Genomic DNA, 22,482 nt, shown 5'->3' with positions numbered 1-22,482 from the left:
ATTGCATGATGTTTCCAGGACGTACAAAATCACTTTCATCTATGCATTCTTTTGTTTTCTTCTTTATCAGTGTTAGAGAGTGAGGTTGGTTTTGATTAGACATTGTATTCCTTTTTAGCTTTTGTGTAATTTTTCTAGGAAAGTTTTTTTTTTTAAATTATTGATTTTATGTACTTACTGTTGTCCTTCATTTGCAGGGATCTGATATTAGTACTGAGTTCTTTAAATCAGTCGTTTTCAGACTTTTGATTTCAGGACCCTTTTACATTCTTAAGAATTATTGAGCACCCCAAAGAGCTTTTGTGGATTATGTCTGTAGTTATTATATTATAAATTAAAAAGGGATATATAACTTTTATTAATTCACTTAAATATGACAAATAATATGTTAATATAAGCTTTTTTATTGAAAAATAAGTATTTTTCAAAAGGAATGCGGCAATGAGAAGAGTGGCTTTGTTTTACATTTTTCTGTAATGTCTGGTTTAATAGAAACATCTGGATTCTTCTATCTGCTCCTGCATTTAGTCTGTTGCAATATGTTTTTGGGTTTGAAGTGTATAGAAGGAGAAATCCAGCCTTACATAGCTAATGGCTAGAAAAGGCTTAATAGTCTTTTCAGATAGTAATGGATTTTCTTGTTTGGTGCTACATCACAGCTCAACATGTGTTGGTTTTTTAGTTATTTGCAGCATGTAATCTGAGATAATATCAATGGACTTTTTTCATAATGTTATATTAAAATCCGTTAGTCTGAACATTGAATGGATCTTAGATAACTATGCCTGAATTTGTAACATCATGCCACGGTCCTTCCTAAGTATTAGTTCAGTTATGCAGATCTTCCACATGTTGACACATTTCATATATTATTAAAAAATCACATTTGTTAATATCACCACTTATCCTATTAGAAACAAATTATTGGGAAGCTGTCCAGGTCATGACATGATTGATGGTAGGTGTGAGTTTTCCAGAAATCTGATTTTTGCTTGAAAGCTCATATTTTATCATTGGCAAGAAATATGATTGCCAGTTGTTTCCTAGAAGTGACAAGCAGATTTTGTCCATCTCTGAGACAACCTCTGCCAAAATACCTAAGTCTGAATAACCGTAGTCATTCTTTCAAGTAAAAATGGTGTTTCATGAAAAAGGAGAGGCTAGTGTAAGACCTCAGTTCAGTCACAAGTACTTTACCTTAAGACAGCCATCAGCTATTATAATTCAGTATGTGGCCAGAAATGCTTCATGTGTACTTACCATTTTGTCACATAAAATATTTAAAAAGATGTATATTCAAGGGCTGAGATTTAGTAAAATTATTAGTCTTTACTCTGTTTTTTGAAAGATTTTATTTATTTATTTGAGAGAGAGAGCAAACGAGACAGAGCACGAGCATGGGGAGGGGCAGAGGGAGAGAGAGAAGCAGATGCCCCGCCAAGCAGGGAGCCGGATGCAGGGCTTGGTCCCAGGACCCTGGGATCATGACCTGAACTGAAGGCAGATGCTTAACCGACTGAGCCACCCAGGCACCCCTTAAAGGACATTCTTAAATGAAAAAGGCTCCCCCCCCAATAGCTACTGGTACTTGATGGTGAAAAATATAATGATTAATAGCGCAGCTTGGTGCCAGTAGCATAAGTTGTTTCAAGATGCCAAAAATGTTACACATCATTGCTTTTGTACCATTAGTATAAATGTTAATACAGTTAAAAAGGTTAATGATATTTTAGTGTTATGAAAATAGTTTTGACCTGTGGACCCCCTAGAAAGGTGTCAGGAACCGAGGGGACCATGGACCACATTTTGAGGACTTCTGGTATAAATCAGCTGATTCCTACCAAACTTTGATAAGGAAAGGAAGTGGTAGTGACAATCACTAGTCTGTTTTTGCTTCAGACTTTTGGGCCCCAGTAAAGGCCTTCTTAATTTTTTTTTTTTTTTTTAAATTTAAGCCCATTAAAGGTTATTCACAGAAAGTTGAGGTTTCTTAAGGGTTTTAGTCAGGTGCTGATACTGGGGAACTATAGTATTAGTAATCTGAAATTACACTGTCTAAAAACAAAATGATTTAGGAGTACATATCCTACAGATGTTCAAATCTAATATGGGGGGTTATATATTAGACAAATAGTGAAGACACCGTGTGGAAAGCTCAACTGATACCGAGCTCTTAAGCTAAAATAAGCATCTTAGCTTCCCTTCTTAATCTCTGTTCATTTCTTACCTAATTCATGCTGAGGATGAACCATCCTAAGGAGAGGTACCCAGCACTTGCTGTCCTTGCCTCACATCCTACCTTAGGGGGAAAATGATTTAAGATTATGAAGATTATAAGGGTATAGGTAACATGGGGAATACAAGTAATAAGGTTTATGAAAGATTTATGATAGAATAATGGTAATAAAAATGTGAACACTGCCTACATATAATGAGTTTAATGAATTGAAAAGAATACTACTTTTGACAAGAATTCTCCAGATTTATTAATTTATTGTGGCACAGTTTCTAGTTGCATGTAGGTAGAAGTGGTAATGGATATGCAAGACAGCAAACCTCCTTGATGAGCTTCTCCTAATTGCAAAGTAAGAGAATTTGACTCCCAGGTGATCTTTGAAGCTTCCTACAACTCTAGAGTTCTGGGTTTTTTTCTGTGCCTGTTGAGAATGTCTTTTTCATTTGTTAATTCCATCTCATCAATTTGAATATGTGTTTTCATTTGAGACTTATTTTTCCCAATTCTTAACATACTGATTTATAGTCATATTTTGGTTCATATTTTGATTTTTAAAAAATTTACTTTTAAAATTATGGCTATATATATATATATAAAATACAAAAATTACCATTTAAACCGTTTTTAAGTATATAGTTTATTGGCATTAAGTACATTCACATTGTTGTGCAACCGTCACACCATCCATCTTCAGATTTTTTTTGTCTTGCAAAACTGAAACTTTGTACCCATTAAACAATAACTCCTCATTTCCTTCTTCCTGTAGCCCCTGGCAACCACCATTCTATTTTCTTTCTCTATGAATTTGACTGCTTTAAGTACCTCTTATGAGTAGAATCATACAGTATTTGCCCTTTTGTGACTGGCTGTTTCATTTGGCACTGTCTTCAGGATTCATCAGAATTTCCTTCTTTAGGGCTGAATAATATTCCATTGTTTGTATATACCGCATCATCTGTCAATGTTGGGTTACTTCACCAACCTTTGGCCATTGTGAATAATGCTGCTTTGTACATGGGTGTACAAATACTTCTTTGAGGCCCTGCTTTCAGTTCTTTTGGGTATATATTCTGAAGTGGAATTGCTTGGTCATATGGTAATTCTGTTTTTAAGTTCTTGAGTCACAACCCTATTGTTTCCATAGCAGCTGCACCATTTTACATTGACACCAACGAGGGTTCCAGTTTCTCCACATCCTTGTAAACACTTGTTTTCTGTGTGATTAGTCTTTTTTTGAGGGGTGGTGGTGGTGTGTGGAGTCATTCTAATGGGTGTGTGATGGTAGGTACCACATTGTGTTTTTGATTTGCATTTGTGCTGCTGAATTTGGTTTGCTGCTATTTTGTTGAGGATCTGTACATCAGTGTTCATAAAGGATATTGATCTGTAGTTTTCTTGTAATGTCTTTGGCTTTGGTATCAGGGCAGTGCTGGCCTCATAGAATTAGGGAGTATTCTCTTCAGGTTTTTGGAAGAATTTGAGGATTGATGTTTCTTAAATGTTTTGTTCACTAGTGAAACAATCAAATCTGGGGCTTTGTTGGGAAGTTTTTGATTACCCATCTAATCTCAATAGTTATGAATCTGTTCAGATTTTCTGTTTCTTTTTGTTTAATTTTGGTAAGTTTGTGTTTCTAGGAATTTGTCAATTTCATTTAGGTTACTCAGTTTGTTGGTGCACAATTTTTCATACTCTTCACTTAAAATCCTTTGTATTTCTGTAAAATCAATAGTAATGTCTCTTCACTTGCTTTCCTGACTTTAATGATCTGAGTCTTCTTTGTTTTTTCTTAAGTTTAATAAAGGTTTGTTAATTTCATTAATCTTTCTAAAGAACCAATTTTTTAAATTTTCTCTTATTATTTTTCTATTCTCTATTTTATTTATCTCTGCTCTAGTCCTTATTTTCTTCCTTCTGCTAACTTTGTGTTTTCTTTTTTCTAGTTCCTAAATTTGTAAAGTTAGGTTGTTGATTTGAGATCTTTATTTATTTTTAAAATTTATTTGTGATAGAGAGCGAGAGAGAGAGAGAGAGAGAGAGAGAGAGAGAGAGAATGATTGGGGGAGGGGCAGAGAGAGAGAGGGAGAAGCAGGCTCCCCTCCCCGCTGAGCAGGGAGCCTGATGCAGGGCTCTATTCCAGCACCCTGGGATCATGACCAGAGCTGAAGGCAGGTGCTTAACTGACTGAGCCACCCAGGTACACTCCCCCCTTTCTAAAATTTACTTTTTTAATGTAAGTGTTTATAGCTGTAACTTCCCTCCTAGCACTGTTTTCTCTGCATCCCATAAATCTTGCTATGTTTTGTTTTAATTTGTCTCGTTTCCCTTGATCTTTTCTTTGACCTATTGGTTGTTAAGGAGTGTGTTGTTTAATTTCCACAAATCTGTGGATTTTCCAGTTTTCCTTCTCTTATTTATTTCTAACTTCATCCTGTTGTGGTTGGAGAAGATACTTTGTATAATATCTATCTTTTAAAATCTGTTGAGACCTAATTTGTGGCCTAAAAGGTGGTCTATCCTGGAGAATTTCCCATGTGCATTTGAGAAGAACATACATATTCTGTTGTTAGGTAGTATTTTGTATAAGTCTGTTATCTCTAGTTGGTTTATAGTGTTGTTCAAGTCCGCTATTTCCTTATTTATCTTATGTCTGATTGTTCTATCCATTACTGACAGTGGGTATTGAAGTCTCCAACAATTACTGTAGAACTGTCTATTTTTGCCTTTAATTCTGTCAGTTTTTGCTTATTGTATTTTGATGGTCTGTTATTAGGTATGTGAATGTTTATAATTGTTATTAATCTTTTATTAATAGTTAGTGTCCTTCTTTGTCTCTTGTAATCTTTTTCCATTTAAAGTCTATTTTGTCTGATGTTAGTAGAGCTACCCCATATAGCTTTTGGTTACTATTTGCATGGAATATAATTTTCTATCTTTTTACTTTCAACCTATTTGTGCCTTTATATCTAAATGAGTTCTTGTAGAGAGCGTATTGTTGGATTATGTTTTTTATTTTTTTATTTATTTTTTTAACAAGATAGAAGTTTTTATTTTATTTTATTTATTTATTTGACAGAGAGAGAGACAGCGAGAAAGGGAAAACAAGCAGGGGGAGTGGGAAAGGGAGAAGGCGGCTTCCTGCTGAGCAAGGAGCCCTATGTGGGGCTCGATCCCAGGACCCTGGGATCATGACCTGAGCTGAAGGCAGACACTTAACTGACTGAGCCACCCAGGTGCCTCTGGATTATGTTTTTTAAATCCATTCTGCCCTCCTCTGCCTTTTCATTGGAAGTTTTAATCCATTTATATTTAAAATAATTACTGGTAAGGAGGAACTTTTGTCATTTTGCTATTTGTTTTTTATATGCCTGTGACTTTTTGATCTCTCATATCTTGTATATTTTGATTTTTGTTGGAGCTGAGGTTGGCTGTGATACTTTCCTTTAAAAACAAACAAAACAAACCATTTTAATGGGTCAATCATAGGTTAGAGGCAAGGAAAATGTGTGTTTCAAGGCAGGAATTTTAATTTCAAATATCACCTATATAGAGTTAGGAATTTTGGCATTTGTTTAAGTCTGAGAATAGTTGGAATCTGAGTTGAGGGAAGTGTTATATTAAATAAGTTGTTATTATTTAGTTAGATTGAAGTGTGGTGTGATTCTGCTCCCCCAACAGTAAAATCTTTTTATTTGTAGTATAATTAAAACATCCCATAGCAAATTAGACCTTCTGTAAGTGCTGAAACATCTTTATAGGGTAGTGTGTGAACTATCCAAACTTGTGTTTTTAATGAGGATGTGTGATGAAGAAAGTTAAAAGGTATAACCTTTATAGGTTTACTCTTACCCACAGTTTTTTGGTAAAATTAATGACAATAATGTAAGTGAAATAAATTTTCCTGTTTGCAGATTGGGCTAAAACATTCATAAACTACAGTTGGCCCTTAAACAACATAGGTTTGAACTGTGTGAGTCTGCTTATTGGCAGATTTTTTTTGATAAGTACAGTACTGTAAACATATTTTTTCCTTATAATTTTAATAATCTTTTCTTTAGCTTACTGTATTATAAGGATCCAGCATATAATACATATAACACAAAATATGTGTTAATTGACTGTTTACATTATTAAGATTTCTGGTCAATAGTAGGCTATTGATAAATTTGGGAGGAGTCAAAAATTTTATGTGGATTTTTGGGTGCATGGGGTTCTGTATTTGCCGCAATCCTTGGTTGTGTAAGAGCTATAATCATTGAATGGCATATGAATAAAGTAACTGGATGAAAATGTATACCTTAGTAATAGTAATTTAGAGTAGGTTAATGTTTATGAATGTATAGATTAGTATATGCAGGCTATGTCCAACATAGATACTTCTCTCTTAATTTAAATGGAAATAATCTTTATATGCCTTTTTGCTGGGAATGTTACTCCTCTTTCTTAGACAACAGATATTATTTACCTCCTTCCCTTAAAGTTTCTCACTTTTTCTTCAGTAATGTTACTAAGGATACGGTCATATTCTTTCGGATTTTTTTATTCAGCAATCAGGATTTACAGTTTTCCATCACATTGACACGACTGTTGTGGGGGAATACTAGCTTCCTTATGTTCTTAAGAAGTGATTTCTTCTTTTCAGATCATGAAACAATTAGAGAAAGCTGACAAAAGATGATGCTTTTTCAATGAACTTGTTTCCCAATGATCCAGAGTAGAACCAAGTACCCAGATCTTCTTTAACTGTAGTCTTTCCTGAGTTGTCCGCATCCACTCCAGCAAGAACAATGTCTAATTTTTAATGGCAAAGGTAATCATTGTTGACTAGAGCAATGTTTCCCCAAAGTTTTTAAACAGTGGAAGCTTTTTGCCTAATGATGTCTTGTAGGGGGGCCCAGTTGTGAACAGATGAAAGTACAATAATGAGCTTATTCTGGTTGCGTGGGAATAGGACCAAGTTGTTTAAACAAGGCAAGTCAGAAGGGAATCATATTTCTCAGATTGTATTTAAAAGATTTAGGTTGTACTTTAGGGTATGAATAGTGTATGTTTCTTTGCATTTTTTTTTCTTTTTTTTTAGTTTGATTTGAAATAAATTAAAAACCATGTATATTTGAAGTATTTACATATTTAGAACATACAACCTTAATTTTAGGGTGTGTGTCAGAATTTCTTTCATGGCTTGTATGTGGAATGAAAATTAGGACAGCTTACATGTATGATGTTTAATGCCTTTCTGTGTGTATGCATACTTACTTGGTGGCTGATCTTGATTTTAGGGTTAAGCCAGTGAAAGCTGAGCCCTTCAGTTTTGATTCCCTGGGCTCTGGAACTAGCTTTAGTTGAGAGCAAAAGATCAGGAAAATCTAAAAAAAAATCAGAAAATCCAACATTTTTACTTTCCTTGAGCTAGGGTATGTAAAATTGCTTGGTTTTCCTTATGCGTGGGCTGGGTTAAGCAAGTTGATCTTGCTTGTATGATTTTCTGCTAAGGTCTAATTCCCACATTTAATTCTAGTTCAAGCCATCTTTAAATATATAAAAGTCATCTCATATAATTTCTCTCACTAGGGAAAAGTATACTGTGGATTTTTATGTACAGCACAGCAGGTTTTTTTGTTTTTTGTTTTTTTAAATCTCTGCTGGATGAATAACTTAGAATACATTTCCTAAAGACCCAGGTGGGTCAGTTTTGGTTTTGTGTAAAAGGATATTATATTTTATCATGGGAATCAGGTGCTGAACTACAGAGGGTGTAAGCCCCTGACCGTAATTTGAGGATCGGTTGGTTTAGAAGGTTCTGGCAGAGACTAAGGTTTTTGTTTTTCTTTTTTTTTTAAACAGTTTTGTTGATATATAACTTACAAAATGTACAATTTTCACTTTACAATATGCAATTCAGTGTCCTTTGCTATTCAGAGTTATGCAACTGATGTAGTTTTTAGAATGTTGGAGTTGGTGGGGTCTGGAGCTGACATCCGACAAAGAATTCTTGAGATGTCTTTGGTGCAAAATGGTGGTTTTTATTAAAGCCCGGGGACAGGACCCATGGGCAGAATGTGCTTCGGCTCCCTGATGCACTGGGGGGATTGGGAAGAGCAACTGATTATATACCTTGGGGGTGGGGGGGGGGAAGTAAAGATAAGGGAAGTTCCAAAAAGACTTTCATATGCTAAAGAAGACTCACAGGATCTTGGAGGAATGTTATAATCTGTCTACCCCAAGTATTTGCTAATAGGCTGCAGGTTATAAGGACATTTAATTTTATCTACATTTTTTTCTGCCTTTGTTTCGCACATCACAACCATAACCACAGTCAATTTTAGAACATTTTTATTGCCCCCAAAAGAGACTCCACATCTTTTAATGTGTCCCCTCTCCCCCATCCCATTCTCTACTAGTCCTAGGTAACCATTAATCTTTCTGTCTGTGTAGATTTACCTATTCTGGATATTTCATATAAATGGAATCATATGATGTGGTCTTTCATGATTGGCTTCTTTTACTTAGCGTAATATTTTCAAAGTTCATTCATGTAGCACATATCAGTACTTTGTTTCTTTTTATCACTAAATAATATTCCATTGTATGGCTATATCACATTTTATTTATCTATTCATTGGTTGGTGGACATTTGGGTGGGACATATTCCCACTTTTTGGTTATGAGTAATGTTGCTGTGAACATTTGTGTACAAATTTTTGTGTGGATATAAGTTTTCATTTCTCTGGGTATATACTTAGAAATGGAATAGCTGAGTCACATGGTCACTTTATGTTTAACCTTTTGAGGAACTTCCAGATTGTTTTCAAAGCAGCTGTACCATTTTATATTCCCATCAGCAATGTATGAGGGTTCTAGTTTCTCACATCCTTGCTATCTCTTGTTATTGTCTGAATTTTTTTTTTTTTATTATAGCCATTCTAGTGGGTGTGAAGTGGTATCTCATTGCAGACTAAATTTTTAAATAGTGGTTAAGCATAACAGGAATAATAGTATTCTAAGTTGGAGTTAATATTACAATTAAAGTATTTAATAGGCTGACCTAGGAATATAATCATCAGAAGCTGTTCTTAGCCCTGGCTATGCATAATTAGTATCACTTACTAATTAAAAAAATGATATCATAGATTTATCTAATCTCTAAAGGTATTTATGATTTTTTTTCCCACAAAATTCTTTATTGAAAAAGAAAATGGAAGTCTGAGTTGCAGAGAATAGAATTCACTCTAGGTACCTTAAGCAGAGAGGGTTTATTTAGTTTAGGGTACTAAATAGTTTAAAGAATTGTTGGGATGTATTAGTCTGGGTCAAATCAGGAAATAGAAACCATGTGGTAATTTAACAGGGAAAAATTAATGTAAAAATTTATTGGCTCTAACAGGGATTAGAGAATTGAAGGCTTTATCAGCAAGAAGTAAAGATAGCTCTAAAGAATAGAGGAGTGGCTGATATGAAGACCAATTACTACCCCCAGTGCTGAGAGAGAGTGGGTCCCTACCCCCACTGGAGACTTGAAAAGGGCAAGGTCAAGATTGGAAGGGGCAAGGTCAAGGTAAGTAGGTGTGGTGTGACACTAGTGGAATTTGCTGGGTGTTCGCCATGTAGGGTACCAGGGAAAGCTGTTCATAGGAAGATGTCTCACCAGAGGCACCCTGCTACAGAACAGCTTAGACTCCTGTTGGAGAAGCTGCATGTGCCACAGGAGGCTGGTGCTGTAGAAGCCATCCTTGTTGCAGGAATGGGTCCTAGAGAAGCCTTGCCTGCTGCAGCCAGGCGAACACCCTAGAGTCAGGAAGCAAAATCCTTTTCCTCTGCAATGTCTTTCCAGTGCCCTCTTGACAAAGTTTAATAGCTTGCCAGCTGGCAGAGAAATTCATATTTTAAGGACACAAATCCATTTTCACAGAGCTGACAAAACTGTGAATTTGGAGATGAGGGGCAATAAATCAGTATCTGGCACAGGTTTTAAGTGGCTTACAGAATTGTTCGGAGATTTAAAGAAAGAGATTCTAGGTTGAGCTGTAAACAACAACTCCCAAATCCCCTACATAAAACTGAGAAACCAAGGGAGATATTTTCTCTTTTATGATTAAGGGACCTCCTGTCTGTGAAATTGCTTCTAGATCTTCATTGCTAGAAGGACACTGATGTTTTAAAATCAGGAAACTGTTGCCTTCACAACTGGGGATGCTTGCAGCTCTCAGCATCTGGCCCAACCTCTTCCAAAATGTCTACTGTTCACGAAATTCTCTGCAAGCTCAGCTTGGAGGGTGCTCTCTCCACACCCCCAGGTACATACAGGTTAGTCAGAGGGTACACCAGTTTTGATGTTGAGTGTGATGTTCTGAACATTGAAATAGCCATCAAGACCAACGGTGTGAGTGAGGTCACTATTGCCAACATTTTGACCAACTGCAGCGATGAACAGAGACAGGAATTACAACTGAGAATATGTACGGTTACAGGTCATACCATGCTAGCCCTAAGTACCAAGTTAGTGACCAAGGTGCCCATATGTACTTCAAGAAATATACTTTTTGTTTCTTTGTGATATATGAAGACTTTTAAAGTGCAGGGTCCAGAGCAGAGGCCCCTCTTGTCCAGGTCTAAGGAACTGCCCCTATATTGTTTCCTGTCCTTTGCTACAAACAAAATTATGGTAAACATTCTCATTTCTGTCGCCATAAGGATCTCTGAAGAGTATCTCTGAGATACATACTCAGGAGTCAAATTGTTGGGTTATAAAGTATAACACATTTTTAATTTCACTGAATATTGATTGCTTTCTACAACAGCTATACTAGTTTACACTCCCTTCTGAAATAATAATTTCTCTAATATTCCATGCAAATATGTCATTTTCAAAACCAAGATGATACTGTCCTTTACCTGTTGCACAGTTTGAACTTCTCATTTGTCTAGTTTGATATTGATCCATTGGCTGGATCTTACAGGCAAGATTGTCTAACCAGTAACCACTCAGTTATACCAGCATCTGAGCCATATTTCTACATCCTCATTCAGTTAATATATTTGTTTATCTAGAGCACAGACTTTAGCAAACTATTAAGAACTGTTCCAGGCATTGGGGGACCCAAAGACAAATGAGGCTTAATCCCTTACACTCAAGGACCTTGGAGTCTGGAAGATACAGTAAGAAAACTTTTCCAAGACCTTGTAGAAGTCAAGATTTACTGTCATTTTCAGTTGTTCCTTTACAAATTAATTAATCCTATCAAAAGAAAGAAAGTTAGGTTAATCTGAAAATATGTGTCCCAAACTCTCACTTTTAATGTGTTTACTTGGTAAGAGCACATAAATGATACTTTGAATAATCCTTTCCTGAATCTTTATGACATGCTGGAGAGCCTCAAAGAGGAGGTCAAAGGAAACCTGGAAAATGCTTTCCTGAACCTGATCCAGTGCATTCAAAACAAGCCCTTAAAGGACAAAGGGACTCATGATAAAGTCCTGATTAAATCTTAAAAAAATTTTTTTAAAGTAATCTCTGCACCCAGCGTGGGGCTCAAACTCATGATCCTGAGATCAAGAGTCACAGGCTCTACTGGCTGAGCCAGCCAGGTGCCCCAATGAAGTCCTGAATAGAGTCATGGTATCTCTCACAGTGAAGTGGACATGTTGAAAATTAGGTCTGAGTTCAAGAGAAAGTATGGCAGGTTCTTGTATGACTGCATCCAGCAAGACACCAAAGGCAACTCCCTGCAAGCACTGCTGTACCTGTGTGGTGGGGATGACTGAGGCCCATGATGGCATGAGTATCCAAGAGTGGTGCTCCTTTGTTTCTAGCTAATAGTTCCAGAAAATAGCTTGTGACCAATTGTCCCCTTGTGCCCATCCCTGCGAGGATGACGTTATCATTGCCCCCCCTCCTCATCTTTATTTCAGTTGCCTAAGCATGGCCTGCCTCTCATGTCTAGTCTCTTCTATCGGCCAAAGAAATGAACATTCCAAGGAGTTGGAAACAAAATCTGTAATGTGAAATACTTTGCCTGTTGTGTACTGTGTCATAAACAGATGAATAAACTGAATTTTTACTTTATAAAAAAATTAATAAAATCGGGAAACTGTGGTGGTCAGGAGGCTGTGGTGGTCAGGAATGCCTTGCTGTATGTACTAGCTTAGAACCACAGTGGACCAGTACCTGTTGTGGTCTGCACCAGCCCTGCCTGCGGCCTTTCTGTTTCTTTATACCCTGAAGGGTCCATGAAATAATTTTCAGGTCTCAGGGAATTCCTGCATAAAAATTAGAACATCTGCAGCAGTGATACTAGTGTGAAGAGAAAGTTTAGATATAGTAATTGTTTTTTGATCACCTATTCAATTCATTGGTGAAGGGGAGGGATCTTCTGTCTTAAATGGTATGAGATGGCTACTACCTGACATTGACCAGATGATAGTAACAGTTTATTAGTCCTATATTCACGACTGGGGAGTGGAGGATACTGCATGTCTCATGGGGGTTGCATTTGGGCATAAGGTGAACCAGTCACAGAGGCCATGGCAGGCAGGCTTTGTAAGAACAAAAGGATGAAGTAACGAGTACGGGAGGATGTGATTAGTTTGTTAGAATAATTCTCAGGGCTGACAGCTTGAGGACTGAGTGGAGTGCAGCTGGTTCAGCTGATGGTGGAACTAGCTGGGTGAAGTCTTTCGTGGTAGATGGGAATACATGTGGTAAGACATTAGGCCTTTGGGACCCTGTGAGTCTCAAAGCTGGTGGGGCAGCATTTGAAATTTTAGGTTTATGTAATAGTTTTTTTTTTTTTTTAAAGATTTTATTTATTCATTTGGAGGGGAGAGAGAGAGAAAGAGAGAGAGAGAGCACAAGCAGAGGGAGAGGGAGAGGGAGAAGCAGACTCCCTTCTGAGTTGGGAGCCCGATGCAGGGCTTGATCCCAGGACCTGGAGATCATGACCTGAACCGAAGGTAGACACTTAACTGTCTGAGCCATCCAAGCGCCCTTTCCAGTAATGATTGTTAACGCTCTTTTGAAAGAGAATATTTTCCTGTGCATTTGTTTATTTTGGCCAGTTAATTTATCTACTCTTTCGTGTGGATCTCTATCCCCATAAAGGGTATAAGCTCTAATGTGAGTTAGTAACGCAGGTAGGAAAAACAAGTTTTCCATTTCTTGAATTTCCCACTTTATTTTTTTACTTCATATAAGTAGGCCTAGGCGTCTTACCACAGATTTTTACTACACAAGATATTAATAAATTATGGCTTGTGGTATATGATGTATACAAGAGTAGTTTTATTTTTCTTTAAAGCACACACACACAAAACTTTAATGAACCTTACATGAAAAGCAAATAGGTAGTTAAATTTACCTTACCATTCTGGAAACTAATGTTTTTCCTTTTCATGATTTTTAAAACCTCATATAGTGAAGATAATAAATTTCTATTAAATTACTGACTTCAGCTAAAATGGGATTCATTTTTTTAAAAGATAGGCTTGGGGCGCCTGGGTGGCTCAGTCGGTTAAGTGTCTACCTTCAGCTCAGGTCGTGATCTCAGGGTCCTGGGATCGAGCCCTATGTCGGGCTCATTGCTCAGCATGGAGTCTGCTTCTCCCTCCCTGTTTGCGTCTCCCCACTGCTCATGCTCTTTCTCTCTCTCTCTCTCAAATAAATACATTAAAAAAAATAAAGATAGGCTTGATGGACTTAATTTAAATAATGTAAGTTAATTTTTTATAATTTTTCTATTGTGGTAAAATGTATCTAACATAAAATTTGCTATTTTAACCATTTTTAAGCTTTTGATTCAGTGGCATTGATTTTAATTCACAGAGTTGTGCAGTGAACCTCACTATTTCCAAAATTTTTTGGTCACGCAAACAGACACTTTGTAATTATTAATAGACTATGACTCCCTATTTCCTTTGCCTCCAGCCCTTGGTAAACTTCTGATCTACTTTATATCTCTATGAATTTGCCTATTCTAGATATTTCATATAGGTGGAAGCATATAATATTTGTTGTTTTGTATCTGACTTATTTCACTTAACATAATATTTTCAAGGTTTGTGTTGTAGGGTATGTCAGAACTTCATTCTTTTTTATGGCCAAATAGTATTCCATTGTATGTATATACCACATTTTGTCTGTTCATCTATCTGTTAGTGGACACTTGAATGTTTCTGCCTTTGGCTGTTGTGAATAATGCTTCTACGAACATTAAAGTACAATTACCCGTTCAAGTCCCTGTTTTCAATTCTTTTGGGTGTATACCTAGGAGTAGAATTGCTGGGTATTCTATATTTAGATTTTTGAGGAACTGCCAAACTGTTTTCTGCAGTGGTTGCAGCATTTTACGTTCCCGCCAGCAACAAATGAGCGTTTCAGTTTTTCTACATTTTCAACACTTATTTACCATTTTAAAAATTATAGACATCTTAGTTGGTATGAAGTAATACTGTGATTTTGATTTGCATTTCTGTAGTGTCTGATGATGGTGGGCATCTTTTCATGTGCTTATAGGTCATTTGAAAATTTTCTTTAGAGAAGTGTCTATTCAAGTCCTTTGCTCATTTTTAAAAAAAATATTTTTAAGTACTCTTCATACCCAACATGGGGCTTGAACTCAGAACCCCAAGTCGCATGCTCAACCAACTGAGCCAGCCAGGTGCCCCTCAAGTCCTTTGTTCATTTTTAAATTGAGTTATCTTTTTGTTGAATTGCAGGAGTTCTTAATATATTTGGCTATTAAACTCTTATCAGATGTATGATTTGCAAATATTTTCTTCCATTCTGTGTTTGTTTTTCACTTTCTTGATAATGTCCTTTGATGCATGAAAGTTTTTAATTTTGAAGTCCACTTTGTCTTTTTTTCTTTTGTTGCTTTTGCTTTTGTTGCTGTCACTGAGGATCTCTTGCGAAATCCAAGGTCATGCAGTTTTACTTCCATGTTTTCAGCTAAGTTTTAACACTGATATTTGGGTCATTGATCCATTTTCAGTTAATTTTTATAATATGGTTTGAGCCCAACTTCATTCTGTTGCATGTGGAAGTCCAGTTATCCCAGCCATAGAAGGGACTACAGGCATACCTCATTTTATTGTGCTTCACTTTATTACGTTTTGCAGATAGTGTGTTTTTTTTTTACAAACTGAAGGTTTGTGGCAATGCTGCGTCTGGCAAGACTATTGGCACCATTTTTCCAACAGCGTTTGCTCACTTTGTATGTCACGTTTTGGTAATTCTCGTGTTATTTCAGACTTTTTCATTATTTGTTATGGTGATCTGCGATTGGTGATTATGACTTGATGAAAGCATTGTACTTTTTAGCAATAAAGTACTTTTTAATTAAGGTATGCACATTATTTTTTTAGACATTGTGCTATTACACGCTTAATGGACTATCAGTATAGTGTAGACATAACTTTTATATGCATTGGAAACTAAAAAAATCACTTCACTTGCCTTGTTGTGATAATTGCTTCATTACAGTGGTCTGTAATTGAACTTGCATATCTCTGAGGTATGCTCGAATTCTCTCTTCATTGAGTAGTCTTGGTATCCTTGCCAAAAATCAGCTAGCCATAGATGTGTGCATTTATTTCTAGACTTTAACGTACATTCTGTTGGTCTGCTTTTCTATCTTTTTGCCACTACCACTTTGATTCTAATTAACGTTATTTACAATGTGAACATTAACAGTGTCAAATAGCAAAGCTACTAAAAATGATAGGTCAAAATAATATTAATAAAAGTAGAGCCCAAGATGTAATTAATACCAGAATTTGGGAAAAAACACAAACTTTTTTTTAAACTAATTTGAGGTTCAAATATAGGTCCAGAAGTTACAAACAATTATGTGTTGATTTTTTCTATGAAAAGGCTTTATACAATAAAATTGTTATTTTTTAAAACTAAAAGAATTAAGTTTATTTCTCATATGAAACTTGTTTTTTCTTTTGAATGTTTTCTATGTTGAACTTGAAATAACCATTGACAGATTTCATTTTCAAGTGATGTAAGATGATTTCTTCCTTGCTCTTGATGCTTCTTAAAAAACAAAATTATTTCTTACTTGAGAAGTTGAAAACCTTCAGCCATATGTTCATTATTTTCCTATGATTTCCAGGACAGTACTCTTTCATAGAAATCCAGCACTTTTTAAGGGACAGATGAGTAAATCTCATCTTGAGTGTGTAATCAGATCACAGCACATAAAATTCTTCTCCCTCAAAGTCAAGTTCTCAGCCTTAGCAGATTCAGAGAAAAGGGTCCCTCATTCAGGTGGTTTTTTTTTTTTTTTTAAGATTTTATTTATTTATTTGACAGAGATAGAGACAGTCAGCGAGAGAGGGAACACAAGCAGGGGGAGTGGGAGAGGAAGAAGCAGGCTCATAGCAGAGGAGGCTGATGTGGGGCTTGATCCCACAACGCCGGGATCACGCCCCGAGCTGAAGGCAGACGCTTAACCGCTGTGCCACCCAGGCGCCCCCCTCATTCAGTCTTACACTTGTTTGAAAATAAGAAAATCCTGTTTAATTTTGCTTTTTAATTTTGTTCCTCTAGGTCAGTTAGACTTGAGATTTGCAGATACCCCTTTTCATTCTCAAATTCAAGCAGCAAAAGGAGCAGTTTTATAAAGGTTTTCTTTTGTCACATGATTTTTTCCCCAAGAATCTGGTCACATGAAGTCAAAATATTTTCTCTAAGGTCTTGCAGAGAGTTGTTCACTTGTTTCATGTGATAACAAGTGTTTGCTAAGTTGGCTAGTTTCCGTAGCCATAATTTGTCCTCGAAGCACTTAGCCTATTGTGTTTGTGAAAATACTCTGCACTTCACCTTTCAGCTCAGACAGCCTGTTGAGAACTCTTCATCCACTAAGCCACTGGACTTTTGCATATAGTGGGAGATCATATGCTCTTTGTTCAGGTTGTAACATAGTTCTTTAAACATTTTTGAATGAACAGGTTTTTGTTTAATAAACTTAATCATTTTTTGTAGTTTCAGATAGAACTTTTTTCTTTTCATCTCCCAGAGCTTTTGACAATAGCACCTCTTCGTGGAGAAAACACTGTGTTGTGAAGTCAGCTTTTTTTTTTTTTTTTTATTTAAACAAGAGTGGCAAATCTTCACATGGAGTCAGCTGTTAATGGGACATTGTCAGTACAGACATCAACACTGTTCTTCAAGACACACTTTTGTTTCTAGATAGGAGGACAAAATACTAAATATCCTGTCCTTAGTTGGTTTTGGGCCGTACTTCTAGCAAAAAAAAGTTTTCTTGATTTCACCATTTTCAAATCTTAGAATACTCATAAATATGTAGTATGTATGGAATATAATCTTAATATAGTTAGTGACCTCTGTTGACTCATCAGTCTAGATAGAGAAATTTATTTTTCTTATGTGGGTATTTAAACATAAATATTTAAACAAATATTTATTAAATAAATATTTAAACATTTAAACATGACATGTTAATATGTTACTGTTACTGTTAGTGTACTGTAGAACTTTAAAAATTTCTCTTAAGACATCTTGTACGAGCATTTTATTTTATTTTTTAAAAGATTTTATTTATTTATTTGACAGAGTGTGAGAGAGAGAAAGAGGGAGGGATCACAAGTAGGCAGAGCCGTTGGCAGAGGGAGGGGGAGAAGCAGGCTCCCCGCGAAGCAAGGAGCCCGATGTGGGGCTTGATCCCAGGACCCTGAGATCATGACCTGAGCCAAAGGCAGACGCTTAACTGACTGAGCCGCCCAGGCGCCCCTTGTACAAACGTTTTACTAAGGAAAATTTTACTTCTGGCCTCATTAGGGTCTCCATAATTGGGTGGCTCCCTTTTCTGGTCAGTAAGTTCTGCTACTATATAACTTTGCCTCAGCCTTTTCATTGTATGTAATTTTTTTTTTTAAACAAAAAGTTTATCATGTTTGAGATTCCAGTAGTATCTTTAACGTGTCAGATGACTGTAATTTATAGTTAAATGCTTTCTGAATATCGCTGGAGCCATGCTGCACTTGAAAAATGGTTTTCCACAGCCCATATAAAATGGAATATGACAGAATTACCTGCCCATGTATCAGCCCATTGATAAGTAGTTTTTTTTTTTTTTTTAAGATTTTATTTATTTGAGAGAGTAGGGACAGGGGGGTAGGGAGAGTGGCAGAGGGAGAGGATGAAGCAGACTCCCGCTGAGCAGGGAGCCCCTTGCAGGGCTCAATCCCGGGACCCTGGGATCATGACCTGAGCTGAAGGCAGAGGCTTTACTGACTGAGCCACCCAGGGACCCCTGATAAGTAGTTTTCATTGTAAAGATGGGGTTTTGTGTTTATGTCTCCTCTTGTGCTAGTTTAGTGAAATGATTCACAATATATAATTCTTTGTTACTAATGTTACCAGATTAGGGGAGGTAACTTGAAAGGGAGAAGCTGGGGTGAATCAGACTACCATCCTTCCCCTGTGCCATGCAGCCTCCAACTGTGAAGGCAAACTGTGTCCAAGTGAACATGGTCCTACCGTGCACTGTCACATATGGCTGGGTGTTTTTTTTTTTTTTAAGCTTTATTTATTTGAGAGAGAGAGAGAGAGATGGAGCGAGCAGGAGTGGGAGGAGGGGCAGAGAGAGAGGGAGAAGCAGACTCTCTCCTGAGCAGGGAGCCTGACGTGGTGGGGCTCAATCCCAGGGCCCTGGGATCATGACCTGAGCTGAAGGCAGACACTTAACCACCTGAGCCACCCAGACACCCCATATATGGCTGATTGGTTACTGTGAATGTCACCATTGCTTGGTGCACAAAAGTAAAAAAGAAAAAAAAAATTTTCACCTCAGTGGTGAGCTCTCAAAGAATTCTAGCAACAGCTTATGAGGAACCCTGGACTAGACTCTGGGACCTCTGCATGCATTGCTGTCCAAGAACCGAATGTGCGTGTGTTTGTGTTTGCCCGTGGAATCAGGCATCCTTTTGGTTTTTTAAGTCTCTCTGAAATGATGAGATTGAGATTGGTGGATTTAAGTCACAGCTGGAACTCTAGCCTCAGGGGAGTCCAGGAAATGCTTTTTTTTTTTTTTTCTTTATAAAGCTTTCAAGTTCTTGTAGTACAGGAAGGTAAACTAGATGGAAATTGGGATAGATACCGTATGCCAGTATACCATATCTACCATATTGTTAGATTTTTTAAAATGAAGACTTTTTTCACATTTGTGTAGTAAAATTTTCTCAAAGCAAGTCTTTAAAACCTAGATTTGCTCATTTAAAAATTTTTTTTAGCACCTGCCATGTGCTGGCTCTGTTCTAGATACTTGGAAGGCATTTAGTAAGCAAAGTAGATTTCTGCCCTCATGGAGTTTTAATTCTAGCAGGGAGATATAGATAATAAGCAATGCACAGAGTTAAATAAATTATCTAGTTTGCAACGTTTTTAAAATGAGTGAAATACTGACCAGTGAGATACTAGATATTAAACCATGGGATTTCTTATTTGGATATATCAAGAACCTTGGGTTGCTGCCACTCTTTTCTCAAAACCTTGAGGAAATGAAGGAACCCATTGTGGTTACTTTTGTCATTATCAGTGGTGATAAGCTGGTAAGGGTCTGGGGTGAATTTGATTACGTGATTGATACATATGGTGTAATGGGACATCCATTGAGCATTAAAAAGTTTATAGAACTAAACTGGTTGTTCCCTTAAAAGTTATTTTGACACAGGTTCGTTCATATGTAATCAGTTACTGAATAGCACAGTTTTCAAAGTGTTCAGTTATCTTTGAATCATCCTGTATTAGAAGGTGGTGAGCGCTCTGGAAAAAAACAGTAGATTCAAGCAAGGGGCAATGGGTATGCTGGAGTCTGGAAATAGTTTACAGAATTAAATAGGATGGTTGGAGTAGGCTTTATTGAAAAGGCGACACTCAAGCAAAGGAAGTTTGGAAGTTGGTCCATCATTAGGGTATCTGGCAGAACATTTCAGGTGGAGGAAACAGCTTGGGCAAGGTAAGAATTGGAGGAAAGCAGGGAAGCACAGCCAGTGTGTCTAGAGCAGCGTGAGTGAGGCGAGTTGTAGGTAGGAGATATGGTCAGGGAAGGAAGGGCTGAGGGTGTTCCCCTAGGGCCCACAATGCCACTGAAATAGACAGCATCTCAGGACTTTGAGCAGGGCAGTGACAAGATTTACCTAAGGTTTTTTGGTTTTTTTTCCCCCTCTTTTCCCCAAGGTTTAAAAGGATCAGTCAGGATGTTCTGTTGAGAATAGACTGTAGAGGGCCAAAGGTAGAAGGGAGACTAATTAGGATGATTGACTTGCCCATGGTAGTAGTAGCTATGGTGAAGTGATCAGATTCTGGATGTATTTTGAAAGTAGAATTATCAGGATTTGCTGATGGATTGGATGTGGGATGTAAGACAGGAGTCAAGGAGGAAGTTAAGGTTTTAGACTAAGAATTGGAGAGAGAATTGTCTTTAACTACAGTTGGAAAAGCTGAGGTGAGAGCACACTTAGTAGGGAAGAGCAGGTCAGGGGATCAGTATTGGATATGTTGAGTTTGTGATATTATTTGAGATCCACGTGGAGATGTTGAGTAGTCATGAGACTGGACGAGGTCACCAAGGAATGGACTGGAGTTCGAAAAGGACAAGAAAGAACTGAGCTTGGGGCATCCAATGAAGTAAACTTAGAGAGTATGGCCAAATGAGGAAAGTATTTCCAAGGAAAGGGAGTGACCAGTTCAAGCAAATGCTGCTGATCAGACAAGATGAGGACTGAGAACGAACAGTTGGATTCAGGGAAATGGAGGTCACGTGGACTGACAAGTGAGGTGGGGAGAACCTGACTGGAGTGTGTTTAGGAGAGGAGGGGGAGAGAGGACTTGCTGACAGTGTGTGTAAACACCTCTTTGCTTTTGGGAGGGAGGAGAAATGGAACAGTAGCTGGATTGAGGAAGTGGGAGCATAGAGAGTGTATTTTTTTTCCTTCAAGACACAGAAATAACAATGTGACTTTATGGTGATGAAAATGACCCACTAAAGGGGAATGAGTAGATTATACCTAAACTTCACGGTCAGTTTTTATAGTTACGCCCTTGTATATAGTCTCAATTTCTTTGCCTATTTCTTGCTTTGTCACGGTTGGCAAAGCTACAGACTTGGTGAAATGCAGCACTTCTGCTTCTAGGTGCCTGTTCTTTCAATTAACGATACCGTAACAAATACAGACTTTCAAAATGGAAAGTTTTTGTGTTCTCTGGGGGCACTCTGGCCTTAGGCTATAAAAAGTGACCATAAGGGACAATACTGGCTTAGCTCTAGGATGATGGGGTTGAGAGCTGGCCTTCTTCCTGGAGTACTCTTCAGTCCCAGAAAGCAGAATTCTTTGAGGTTATCAGTTTCTTTAGATTATTTGTCAGGAATTCTAGGACTGGCTGTGGAAAATTTCCCACAATGGTAAGGTATGGGATACTGAGGAGGTAGGAAGTTACTTGGAATTACAGTGTTCGTTAGCTGTTGAGCAGTCTCTTCCTCTCTTGTGCTTGGCACCTCCAAGTCCTTGGGTTCCAAGTTTCCTGAGTTCTTCTGGACAGGGCCCCCCCTTTAGTTTTCCTTTTGGTCACTGTGGGCTTAAACGTAACTTAATTTCTCTTTATTGCTTTGCTGTTTACTTTACTCTAGTCCTGGGAGGGAGAGGACAGGAATGCCTGTTGTTCGACTGTTATTTTATTGTGAATTGGAAGTTTGAGTCATTTCTTAACTGTTGAAATAGAATTGGTTGTGATGTAAGTGCCCAGCATTAACCTTTCCAACTCTGTCAGCTCTAATAAGATTCACAGTAAACTTTTCATGAGATGTGCTCTTAATGCACTTTTAGAGAAGGTACTACCACTCAACAAGTAGAAGTAACTTAATTAACCTTATGTTTATGGCGGTAGTAGTGCTTTTGAAATCATAGGATTTTTTTCCCTCCTTAGGTTTTTTGATTCTTAGTTAATTTGGGAAATGGGAAAAAATTACTTTGACTTTGTAGTCTTCTTAAAAAGTCAATTAAAAGAAAGAATAGTCAGGGGCGCCTGGGTGGCACAGCGGTTAAGCGTCTGCCTTTGGCTCAGGGCATGATCCCGGCGTTCTGGGGATAGAGACAGCTAGTGAGAGAGGGAACACAAGCAGGGGGAGTGGGAGAGGAAGAAGCAGGCTCATAGCAGAGGAGCCTGATGTGGGGCTCGATCCCATAACGCCGGGATCACGCCCTGAGCCGAAGGCAGACGCTTA

The 22,482-nt window shown here is 37.4% G+C and overlaps 1 protein-coding gene across 3 annotated transcripts in view; it reads left to right on the top strand.

Moving 5' to 3' along the window:
• AGTPBP1 (ATP/GTP binding protein 1) overlaps positions 1 to 22,482 on the top strand; it is a 154,786-nt gene that overhangs the window by 3,200 nt on the left and 129,104 nt on the right. The window contains exon 2 of one of the 3 annotated variants that reach the window (XM_034647438.1): positions 9,621 to 9,791. The exons of the other annotated variants lie outside the window; for them this stretch is intronic. The gene's annotated coding sequence lies outside the window, so the exon portion shown is untranslated. The remainder of the gene's footprint in view (positions 1 to 9,620; positions 9,792 to 22,482) is intronic. 3 annotated transcript variants of the gene reach the window in all.

Source organism: Ailuropoda melanoleuca, chromosome 17 (genome assembly GCF_002007445.2).
Source record: "Ailuropoda melanoleuca isolate Jingjing chromosome 17, ASM200744v2, whole genome shotgun sequence".
NCBI lineage: Eukaryota > Metazoa > Chordata > Mammalia > Carnivora > Ursidae > Ailuropoda > Ailuropoda melanoleuca.
Note: the sequence above shows the minus strand (reverse complement) of the source record. Positions and strands in the feature narration are given on the sequence as shown.